The sequence below is a fragment of the Larus michahellis genome, chromosome 4 (assembly GCF_964199755.1).
Source record: "Larus michahellis chromosome 4, bLarMic1.1, whole genome shotgun sequence".
In the NCBI taxonomy this organism is placed as follows: Eukaryota; Metazoa; Chordata; class Aves; order Charadriiformes; family Laridae; genus Larus; species Larus michahellis.
In genome coordinates, this window is record NC_133899.1 from 9,510,353 (window position 1) to 9,523,077 (window position 12,725).

Consider the following 12,725-nt stretch of genomic DNA (forward strand, 5'->3'; position numbering starts at 1 on the left):
TTTGAGAAAACTGCACATAAAGGTAAACAAATAGCCTGGTCCCTTTTATTTATGAAACAAGATAAAATACTGAGAATCAGTGCCTTCCACATTTAACTTAATTCTCTTAATTACTTTTTGATTGTAAACCGTGCTGCATTATCAGACCAACGTTTGAATAGTTCTTAGTTTAAACTCACTATACAATACGCTTGTGGAAAAGAAGGCATTTCATTTTATTTACATGAATTAATGTTATGCAACGTATCAAGATCTGTGATACAGCATATCTAGTTTGCCTTCCACATATAGCAAAGCCAGTTCTTAAAATAAATCCTTTAGTCCTGAAAAATGTCAAACTTTCTGTGAGATTCTAGGTACCCTAAATCTGGGTATTAAAGACTAAAATGAGGATTATTGCATTTTTCCACTGGAACTAGAGCATGTCTGATTTTTCCTTGATAGAGGAAAAATATTCTGCGTATATGATATGCAGAATTCAGAAAGGTGCAACACTGGCGTATCATCATTTGCAAGCTCTACTTTAAACGGAATGAGCTGAACTGGAGGATGAGACAATACCAGCTTTTTTAACTTTCAGCTGCAGCCCAGCCGTTAAGTGCTTTATACATGTCTTTCTGACCACAAAATCATCCCATTAGGGGATGGATTTTTGCTTCCTCAAATGAACCCCTTCTCCCAGGGCAGCACTGGGACATAGAGCTCTGTTCATACACCAGCAGAGTTCCCCCTCATGCCAGGACCACGGCCCTCACTCATCACACAGGAAACAGGAAAATTAAAAAATAAAGGACTCCGTACCCAGCAAACTGACCTTATGAATATGACTAAACCCATTAGACTAATCATGTCCATACGTCTCTACTGGGAATCAAGCATTAAAGGCCAATATGCAGTAGTCTAATGTAAAACATTTTGTTTAAATGACAGGAGCTCTGATCTCTGATACTGGAAAAGATTTTCATGCTGTATATGTAACTGGTAAATCTCATTTTTCCCAATGTGTAATTCTAAAACAGACCGCCAGCAACCAACTCCCTGTGAGCCCCTCTGGAACACTGAAATCTCTCTTCTTGTTGAAGCATATTTCGGGTCTCACTGGAGCGAACAGCAAATAACCCTCATCTGAATGCAAATTGATATAAAGTCTTTTGTGTCATTCACAAAACATAATTAGTCTTATGAGACAAAAGTATTTAGTCCAGAAAAGGAAATTTTTCATATTTAAAGATACTCGGGGAAAAAATTCTCTTAGTTATTCCACGGAATAATGAGAACCTTGCACTCCCCCAATTCATATTCTGCTGTTTTGCAGAGGAACACGACACAATTGTAAAGGACTGTAATCTGAGGTTGCAGTTCTGCAGAGCTAAGAATATATATAATATAATATACATCAGTCTCACCTCTGTGCCTGGCAAGATCACCGAGCAGACCCTCCTGGAAACTACCTAAGGCTCATGGAAAATAAGGAGGCCAACATGGCCTAAGGGCAATTGTGTCTGACAAATTTGGTGGCCTTGTACGATGGGGTTACAGCGTTGCCAGAGAATGGCTTGAGAGCAGCCCTGAGGAGAAGGACTTGGGGGTGTCAGTGGATGAGAAGCTCAACATGAGCCGGCAATGTGCACTGGCAGCCCAGAAACCCCCCACACCCTGGGCTGCATCCCCAGCAGCGTGGGAGCAGGGCAAGGGGGGGGATTGGACCCCTCTGCTCCGCTCCTGGGAGACCCCCCTACAGTGCTGCCTCCAGCTCTGGAGGACCAACAGCAGAAGGACACGGAGCTGTTGGAGCGGGGCCAGAGGAGAGCCGTGGAGATGCTGGGAGGGCTGGAGCCCCTCTGCTGTGAGGACAGGCTGAGAGAGCTGGGGGGGTTCAGCCTGGAGAAGAGAACGCCCCGGGGAGACCTTAGAGCCCCTTCCAGTCCCTAAAGGGGCTCCAGGAAAGCTGGGGAGGGACTCTGGATCAGGGAGGGGAGCCATAGGCCGAAGGGTAATAGTTTTAAACTGGAAGAGGGGAGATTTAGATGAGATATCAGGGAGAAATTCTTTGCTGTGAGGGCGGTGAGCCCCTGGCCCAGGTTGCCCAGAGAAGCTGTGGCTGCCCCATCCCTGGAGGTGTCCAAGGCCAGGTTGGACGGGGCTTGGAGCAACCTGGGCTGGTGGGAGGTGTCCCTGCCCAGGGCAGGAGGTGGAACTAACTGATCTTCAAGGTCCCTTCCAACCCAAACCATTCTATGACTCTATGATAAATGGTGTGCAAACAACCAAGATTCTAGACATATCCCACCACAGAGGGATTCTAGGCCATGGCAAGATTTGAATGAACTCAATACATAACTAAAATCCTTACAGAACTGGCGATTTTCATCTTTAGCAAGAGAAGTTACCTTAAAAATGCTAAGTAAGTTTTGTAGAATCCTATTCTGAGTTCTGTAGAATCCTATGAAAGGAAATCTTAATCCTTTGCATTTTTAAATTATGTTTTATAGCACTGTATTGGATTACTGAGATGTTTAAAGCCAATAATCCCCAGCTGCTCCAAAGAACAGTTTTTGAAATGTAGCCATATTTTCCTGTAGCAGCTTTGAGACTCGGTATTAGGAAACCATAGAAAAAACCATAAAATGATGTCTCTTTGAAAATAGAAGTAATTTTGCAGGAAAGAGGAAGAAAAATAACCGCCCGACTAATATGATGTGATATATCCTTCATATCCACCTCTGAAATCATCATGGATGGAAAGTATTTTCATCAGGCTTTGATTTAATTTGTACTCATTCAAGAAGAGCGAAATTGCCATTTGGTGTACCTCATACAAAGCAGTAGAAAGCAGGAAGACAACTTGGTACATTATGAAGTGAATGACATAGAAATAAGCCTGAGAGAGTGATATTAAAAGGCTTGGGAAATGAAAAATGGCTGTAAACAGAGTTTTACATTTACTTGCTGCCCTGGGGAGATCCACTTAAGATAAATGTGACAGAGGCTGTCTGTTTTTAAGCTTAAACTCTACAGAAAAACAACTAGCATAAGAAAGGTAGTCTTATTAAAGAACATGGTGATTGATAGAGTCATTTGACGTAATGACTAAGCTCTTGGTAGAGTTTATTTTAAATAGTAATTGTGTTCTTGTGCATCTCAGACAAACCAGAATTCTCGTAATTTCCTGTATACTCAAAGGCCAAGGTAGCTGCAGCCTATGACCCCGCTGGATTCAATATAGTTTGCTATTATGTAAGTGGCTATAAATGACAGCCCGAGGAGGAAATAAATGACAACTGAAGTGAACTTACTTCCAACTACTAATGCTGTACTTACAGGCTAAGCCAACCCTGAATATTATTTTTCTCTAAGAATCTATACTTACGAATGGCTAAATAACACTTGTGCTGTGAGTGATGGTCTTTTTGGTTTATGCCAAAAATGAGACAGAAAGTCAAGATTAAAGAGGGATAACTGAAAACCTATCAAAAACTAATGACTACAGGCAGGCCTTTGCAGCTACCAAACCAAACCAGAAGGCATTCCAACAAGCAATCCATTTCTGTTCTGATCTACAATCTCCCGCTGAAGGGCTGACAGCCCCCACACAATCAGAAATCTAAACTGGACCCGTGGCATTGTACTTACAGCTTCATTTCTAGAGGCAGCTTCAGCAGTGCTGCTGGAATGCCAAACTATTACAGCATCTTGTGAGGTCTTTATACCACCAATGTGTTCCTCTAAAAAACGTTTTTCCACTTTGAATAGAATTCTACTAGACTACTCGATCCCCTGGTGTCCTTCAATTTGGTCTCCCTCAAGCAGGAAAGTTTCTGATAAAAGATTGCCACTTCAGAAGCACACGCAAACCACCCCGACAGCGGTTTGTCTAAGTCCAGCAACCATTGTGACTCTCGTTTAGAGCGGTTCACAAATTAGATTCTCTGTAACACTTATCTTTAGAAAACTTGACAAGTTAGTGAATTACTACGAGTCTCTTTCTTTTTCTAATACATTTGCTAGAGAAAGAAAGGTGAGAGCTAAATTTCTAATCAAAGAGCCTTCTCCTTTTCTCAGCTTTCCTGAAGCTGCAGGGGGAAGAGGTCAGATCCTTCAGCCACGCACATGTAAAGTTCTTTTTGATAGTTTGCTCAACTGTTTCAGTTTAGTGCAAATTCCTTCCATAAAGAGCATAAAACCCACTTTGAGATTTTTTTGAATAAACAATTGAATCAAAAATTAATTTTTTCATAGGCAGAGATTGTCTGTGAAGAGACCTATTTTGGCTCAATAGCATGAGATAACAACATCAGAATATTCAAACACATTCCTTGTACAGCGGCAATAGCTCTAATAAAGGAGAGCATCACTGTTTAAGTACCTAATGGGAGGCTACAGCTGAAAGAAGCAAAACTGCAAATTTAAATTATTATTTACAATCCATTAAATCCCAAGATTATAATTCAAACAATATTTGCATGAGTATCTTCTCAGATGTCTTGCTGTAAGTAGTCACCATAGAAGATTTTCATTTAACTCAAAAAAACCCACACAAACACAAAGGAAACACCACCTTCATTAGATACAACCTTCCCTTTGGCTTCCTGTGCAGCCTGACCTGCTCTGAGCACAAAGCAGAGGAACCACCTGTATTTTCAGTGTTCCAAAGCTATAAGGACTAAGACACAATTCAAAATATTATGATACAGAACCAGAAATGCAACGAGAGGTGCTAAGGTGACACAATTAGATGCTAAGCATATAAATAGCACAAAAAAGACAGACTTGTCAGCTTGCAATTAAAATTTGTTTTTCATGCAAAAAAGGCCAAATGATTCAGTATATTTTGCATGAACATAATTCGTTTTGAGTTAAACCTGCTCATTACGTATTTCTAACCGATCACACGGAACACTAATACATCCCCGAGATTAGGGACTGGCACTGTTTCTGACTTGTAATTACAGATGATTGTGACAAAACACTTCATTTCTATTCTTCTGATAGAAACCATTAACAACAATAGTTTTAAGGCAGTGCCTTGCTAAGGTTGGAATAATGTTTGGTGCCATGATATCATGCAGAAGAGGCAGAATTTAAATACCTCGAACCTATAGCTGCTCCAGCATAAAAGCCCTGGTTTCAGAAACCGATGTTTCACAGAAAGCTGGTCATGGGAAATGAGCAACAAAGGGCATTTTTTAAAATTAGGCTGGTATTCTGGAAATGCGTTATATGTTTTGGAGATATACATACTCTACCTTTTACCACGATTTCTCTGACGTCAAGGGCAAGTCCTGACCTTAAAAGTGCAATAATCAGGACTTGTGGCATGTATCTGCATCTTAGATCATCAGTCTTAGATTTCTGCATCTTACATCACAAATGTCTTTTTTAACCAATGGGACAGTAAAAAAAGTACTCAAGCGTGAATGAATGTGTGTCCAGTCAGGTAAAGCTTTAGCTTCCAAACCAATAGCAGATAGTTTTCTCCCTAGTGAAAACCAGCAAAGTGTTACTTAAACATGAGCTTGTGAAAGAGGAAAAGAACCTGACTCTTGGTACCACTTGGTAGAACTGCTGGATTGAGAACAGTATAAGTTTTGGATGGAATGACCTTAATGTGAGGAGACTACAGGAGAAAGAATTTATATTCATAGATGAAAAAATAGAGGCCAATAATAGTAATAAAAATAATTAATGTACATGTGTGTATATATACATACACCCCCCTATATATTAAAGACTGAAAGCTTCAGTCTAAAGAATAGGATTAGGCATTTCTTTCACATTAAACATACCCTTGCATTCAGCGTATTTTCTACCAAAATGTTCTTCTCAAAAAGTTGCCAGGGTGATATCACTATTTCAATCCAACAAATTTCCTTTGAAGTCTCCCATAATGGTAATTAAATAAATTGCTCTTGGAGTAATTATGTTTTCTCTGGAAAAGGAACTATTAGCGTAAAGAGAGCTGAGAGAGTCTGTCACCAAACATAATCTTTCTAAATACATTGGTACTTGTTAGACTTATTGGAAGAAGGATGGAATACTTAGAAACTTTGGACCTTTTTAGTTTTTGTAAAGGAAATGTCGACTTGACGGTTGAAATAAGAATTAAACTAAAATGACTGCTGACAGTCCTGGGAGTGCATAGAGAAAGAAAATGGAAGTTGTGTCAATAGAAAGCTTTTAAAGACCATATGCGTTAAGCCCAAGAGAGCTAGTGTGAGCTAGAAGCTCAAATTACCATGTTAGAAGGAAGTAGCTGGTGGACAAGATGAAGGTGATTGAAAGCCCAAGACTAATGACCAAGCGTATTGTATAAAATAGCATTCTCCATGTGAGTGCAAATACATCACGTTCGCAAGAGCATAAGGCTTTGGAGACTGGGTTAAAGAAGGTTCTGTGTACGGCAATTCATCAGATCTAATACCTCTCATCTCTGTGAATTTTATCATCTTCGATACAGAGAAATGAGGCTTTCACAGTTTCAAGTAATTTCTAAATACATGACTTTCTTTTATCTGTACTTTTCCTCTTGCTTACAAGTCAGGCTAAAATTGCTAGTTGCAGTGTGTTGAGCGTACCATGAGTTTTGTTTATGTCTTTTTTTTCAGATTAGGTTTTTTTAACTTTGCTAAAGATTTCCCTGTTATTTGTGGAAATTTGACATACAACTCCTAAGCAACCTGTAGCATCCACTGATTTAACCATCAGAACAGACTGACATAACCCCCTACCTTGTTCTCTGGTCTATTCTGGTATCTCAGACTTCACAGAACTTAAACGCAATACTGATGCTTGCTGGTTTTGCTCACTTTACAAAGAATCTGGAGTTTTTAATTTAAAAGCCTATGGGAAACCTCAGTGGGTATGTTTTTCTTTGTGCATAAGGATGAACACTCCCATCTTCCTTTTTCTTTTAAATCTCTTTGGTAAATAATATAAGGTTGCATAAGACTAACCTATATAGATTAGTATTTGAATTTCCTTATGGTGTCTTTACAATATCACACCAAGGACAGTGATATCATGCGCTTCTACAATGCTAATCCTGTATTTTCTTGCCACTTTGAAGAACAAAACAGTGTTTTCAACTCAAAAACTCACAAGAGTGAGCAAAAGGAACGGTTTGGTACCATTTGTACTGCACCTACAATCAAAAATAGCTTCCTGGAAATCCAGTGGTCAGAGAGAATAAAGCACCAGACAGACACCAGCTGGAGAAACTGGATCTGGGGACTCATCCAAGAACTGGGAACATCTTTCTGAACAGACAGACGTATTTCTTGTTCAGATGTAATGGCTGGCAGGATAAACATTGCCTTAAAAAACTTAACATGATTTTTTTTAAAACTCTTTGTGCAAATTTTCTAGACCCCTTCTGGCTTAAGCTTCAGTAAGTGAGCTTAGAATCAGACCCAAAGAATGATAAATATATATTATAAGCAGGAAGTACTCATTATGAAGGTCATACGCAGACACTTTTATTATGCTCTGCTATTTGTAAGCACAGCTATAACTGAACTCAACGATAATACATGACATGAATGATTATGTAAGAATAAGACTGCTAATATGAATGTTTACTAAATGCTTGTTCGATAATGGGGTTTAATTAAATAGTGTAAAAAAATAATTTTCCACGTGTAACATGAACTTGTTAAAATTGCAGAGCTTTGTAAGTCAGTAAAACGGCGTTACCATCGCTTGCAACATGCCAAAGGCTGTGTGTGATGCTGACAGCACAGGCCTCGGGACCTACCAGGACTTGTTTTGGCCTGCCTGGGGCTTGGTTTTGGTTAGCTTATTCGGCTATAACAGGTTATCGAAGGACCAGGTGACTATTGCTTAATTTGTTTGGGCTTTTCGTTTAGCTTTGGATGACTGTGTGTTGTAATAGAATCATAGAATGGTTTGGGTTGGAAGGGACCTTAAAGCACACCCAGTGCCACCCCCTGCCCTGGGCAGGGACACCTCCCACCAGCCCAGGCTGCTCCAAGCCCCGTCCAACCTGGCCTTGAACACCTCCAGGGATGGGGCAGCCACAGCTTCTCTGGGCAACCTGGGCCGGGGCTCACCGCCCTCACAGCAAAGAGTTCCTCCTTGATATCTCATGTAATACTGTTGATTTGTGTATATATTTGTAATGAATGGATAACAATTCACTATTCTGTATGGAACGCACTATCTGTGACCCCTGCATAAAATGCAGCACAGAGACAGGCATGGCATGATAGGAGGAGATTTGAAAGTCCAGGTACAAGATGATAGCAGAGGCCCCAGGGCTGTAAACTGCTCAGCAGGGGTCAGCTACCGGCCACTGAACGGATGCAATCTCGGAAGCTGCACAAAACCAGTTTTAGAGATAACACGGAGAGCAAAGGACAATATTCAATATATGTAAATCACACCCATTCTGAGGAAAACGGGATGTGATGTGGAACTACAGACCAATGAAGAAAGTGCAAGGTGTGGACATGCAGAGCACGTTAGCAAACATAAAACTGTCTCCAGGTGGATTCTAGAGTGAGGAGGAAGAAGAAACCATCATTGTATGGCTCTGGGATGCAGGGGTCCTCCATCCCCATCCCTGCCTGAAGACATCTGCCTGGGAGGCAGCTGATGGCAAGAGCGACACCAGATACTAGAAAGCTCGTGTGCATCGCTTTTAACCGTGTATAACTCATACAAGAGCTCAACACTGGTCAACTAATAATTCTTTCGTTAGGCTTTTAAGACTTTAGGTTAACAGTACATTCTTGGCTTTACATATAAGTTTTTTTCCTTTGGCCTGAGTGAGCTGCACAAGCTGGAGCACAATAAACTAAGGCGACTTCAAGCAACCCAGTCTGAAACCTGGATGCAACACACCGGTCACTGCTCGCAGGCAAAGCGGTTCAGTCGAACAGAAGACAACTTTGTCAACCATGTGTGAGCTCCCGTTAAAGGACACGGAGCCTGGGCTGAGGGGAGCAGCAGGACGTGGGGAGCAGCAGTAATCTGGATAACAATGGGGCCAACAGAACACCAACCTCGGCTTAGGAGAGTTGGGTTTCACAGTTATTAAAAAAGCCATTACCATTCTATTATTTGCTGGGAAGTTTTCCCACTTAAATATTTAATTGATCTTTATATTTGTTAAATGAAAGCACTTTTTCATCACTACAGATCTACAAGGAGAAAAAAGGTCATTCCGTTTGATGCGAGGTTTCTTGAATGCACAACTATTGTATCATTGTGTTTATCCTGCACGCAGCAAAGTAGCAGTAACCACGGGGTCACTAGCTTTACTGTGACACAGCACAACACAGTCTTTGTCGAGCTTTCCTTGGAGTGAGTCATTGTGATTCACTGAAAGCCTGTTCCCTGCGACAGGGCTGTTCTCTCCTGTGCCTGACGCGGGGCAGAGGAGAGGGAATTGGTACCTTTGGACATGGCAACAGAAGAGCATAGCAGCGAAGTCTGCAGTTAGTACCCGGTCTTGAAATGAACAGCTCGTTAGGGAGCGCTAAATGTTTGTGCAAACACATTCCCTTTAAAAATCGAGAGAAACATTCTTCTCTCCAACATGCTGCAACTTACACGTGCCGCCCGCAGTGGAAGTATGAAAACGGTGCAGGAGGTCGAGGGAGAGTCTTTTGATTGGTTGGTTATTTTGGCTTCAGTGGAGCCTCGGTTCACAAAATATAGCTTATAGCATGGAACTAAGCCAAGACAGCCAGGAGGCCTCTCTGAGTGACCAGACTTCTGAGGTTACATATTCTGGTTTTCTATTTTGGAAGAAGAGAAGGGCGAATGGGAGGGCCAAGTACCCAAGTTCTCCTGTAAAAGTAGATATAAACCCGTAAAAGTACAAGGGGATCAGATCCCACTACCATGACTTTTCAGTATTTTAGGCTGTTGTTTCTAAAAGAAGATCGTGTTCATAAACAGAACCAGAGAATACCCCAGTGGGTCAGTCCTGTATTTGGTTCCAAACGTTATATTGGCTCAGACTTCCCCTTTTCTGGCCTCTCCTGTTATCCTGTTGAATTCATTAGAAGGTTGTGGCCACCGGCCAAAAGAAATGGTTAATGCATCCCAGAGCCCGTATTGTTTGAAATATCTTCTGAGACAGGAATTTATAGCATTGCTACAATAAAACTCAGATTTCAACATTAAAGTATAAGTCTGCGTACTTGCCACACATACCAGAATTATACAGAAAACCTGAACCATGAAACTCTGAGGAAATTCGGAAAATATGCAGTAACATCTAGAAAGAGGCCATTAGGACTTGATTATTCGACACAGTCTCTCACAGCATCCTCATAGGGAAGCTTAGGAAGAGTGGGTTAGATGAATGGACAGTAAGGTGGACAGATAACTGGTTGAAAGACAGAGCTCAGAGGGTAGTGAATAGGGGCACAGAGTCTAATTGGAGGTCAGTGACGAGTGGTGTTCCCCAGGGGTCAGTACTGGGTCCAGTCCTCTTCAATATATTCATCAATGACCTGGATGAGGGGATAGAGTGCACCCTCAGCAAGTTCGCTGGTGACACAAAGCTGGGGGGGGCGGCTGACACACCGGAAGGCTGTGCCGCCATCCAGAGAGACCTAGACAGGTTGGAGATTTGGGCAAAGAGGAACCTTATGAAATTCAATAAGGGCAAGTGTAGGGTGCTGCACCTGGGAAGGAACAACCCCATGCACCAGGACAGGTTGGGGGCTGACCTGCTGGAGAGCAGCTCAGCTGAAAGAGACCTGGGAGTCCTGGTGGACAACAGGATGACCATGAGCCAGCAATGTGCCCTTGTGGCCAAAAAGGCCAATGGCATCCTGGGCGGCATCAAGAGGAGTGTGGCCAGCAGGTCGAGGGAGGTCATCCTCCCCCTCTACTCTGCCTTGGTGAGGCCGCACCTGGAGTGCTGTGTCCAGTTCTGGGCTCCCCGGTTCAAGAAGGACAGGGAACTGCTGGAGAGGGTGCAGCAAAGGGCTACCAGGATGATTAGGGGACTGGAACACCTCTCCTATGAAGAAAGGCTGAGGGATTTGGGTCTCTTCAGTCTGGAAAAAAGACGGCTGAGGGGGGACCTTATCAACACTTATAAATACTTAAAGGGTGGGTGTCAGGAGGATGGGGCCAGGCTCTTTTCAGTGGTGCCCGGGGACAGGACAAGAGGTAATGGGCACAAACTTGAGCATAGGAAGTTCCACTTAAACATGAGGAGGAACTTCTTTACCCTGAGGGTGGCAGAGCACCGGAACAGGCTGCCCAGAGAGGGGGTGGAGTCTCCAACTCTGGAGACATTCAAAACCCACCTGGACACGTTCCTGTGCAACCTGCTCTGGGTGACCCTGCTCTGGCAGGGGGGTTGGACTAGATGATCTCCAGAGGTCCCTTCCAACCCTATGACTCTATGATACCTTTTAAGAACAACCTTAAGCAAGAGATAAATCACATATGATGCTACACAGGTAGTGGTAATGGACCCAAAAGAAATGCCATTGAGTCACAAATCCTTTGGTTTTGCCACACAGAAGTATAGCAGTTTTAGACTGGTCCAGAGCAGTTACCACCTTAGATGAGAAAAGACAGAATGAGTCTTGATTCCACCCTCGCTTTGTCCCTCCACGCCTCTGCCCATCTCTGAGAAGGTTATTCTTTGATGTAGCTGTTTAGTGTGTTCTGTTCTATTCCCTTTTATATTATGTTTATTATTTTGCATTCAAAGTATATTGAAATATGTGCTTTCCATCCCAAAAGGGTACATATAAATCTTCTGCAGGAATTACAAAGTATTGCTTTTATAGACAAGAAACTGTATAGTTTTTTCCTGTAAAGGAACAGAAGTATAGACTTTGCCTAAAACCTTGGAACAAACCTTCATTTATGAGACAGGGGAGTCATTTTTATTCCACTACGTGAATTCAGTGGGCTGCCACAGGCCAGTCATAATCTGTTATTGTTTCCCTGCAACCTTGTACTATTAATTTTTCTTTTTAATGAACTGTCCAGTCTAGTTTAGCTATGGGAACTATGATGGAGCTGCAATATAAATGGTTTATGTCATGCCTTTGTCAAAAGGCTTTCCCCCACAGCACTAGAATGTAATTGAAAAGCCATTTTAAAATAAAGTAACCGAATGGTTGCAAATGCAGGCTGTCAGGAATAAAGTGGGAAAATCCTTTGCATTACGTTAGATTTTACCAATCACAACTTGTGTGACTTTATTAGTGTTTACACCGATTAGTAAAGCCACATAAATTGCACATGTTTGAACGGTTATATTAGCAACTATTCCTGAAAGATACTGAAGCCATTTCTGAGAAGTTTTTCTTCAACTAACAATGCAGTAATGGGTTTGGTTAAATACCTCAAAAGAATTAAATACACTAAATTTTGGTTTATGTTATAGCATACAGAATATGCACGTTTGAGACTCTAAACTAGCTTCCGAGTAGTTTTTGTTGCATATGAAACTTTGAAGGGGTAAGCACACAGTAATCTTTTTATATCTAATATATATGTGCAAGACACAGAATTTAGTTTTCTCTTACACTTATTTTCCCAGCCCTGAATATGTATGTGTCCTTGGAGGCACGATGGTGTATATTTTAATAAATGCTATTATTATGGCTGTTATTATTATTAAAGTCCAAAGACAGCAGCTATAGAGAGCATTTATAGTTAAAGCTGACATCAGTTTTCTCGATAAATCCCCATCAAAATCGTTTCTGAAAGACTTTGGTTTA

At 41.6% G+C, this 12,725-nt stretch overlaps 1 protein-coding gene across 3 annotated transcripts in view; it reads right to left on the reverse strand.

Moving 5' to 3' along the window:
• CDH11 (cadherin 11) overlaps positions 1–12,725 on the reverse strand; it is an 85,531-nt gene that overhangs the window by 27,045 nt on the left and 45,761 nt on the right. The window lies entirely within an intron of this gene.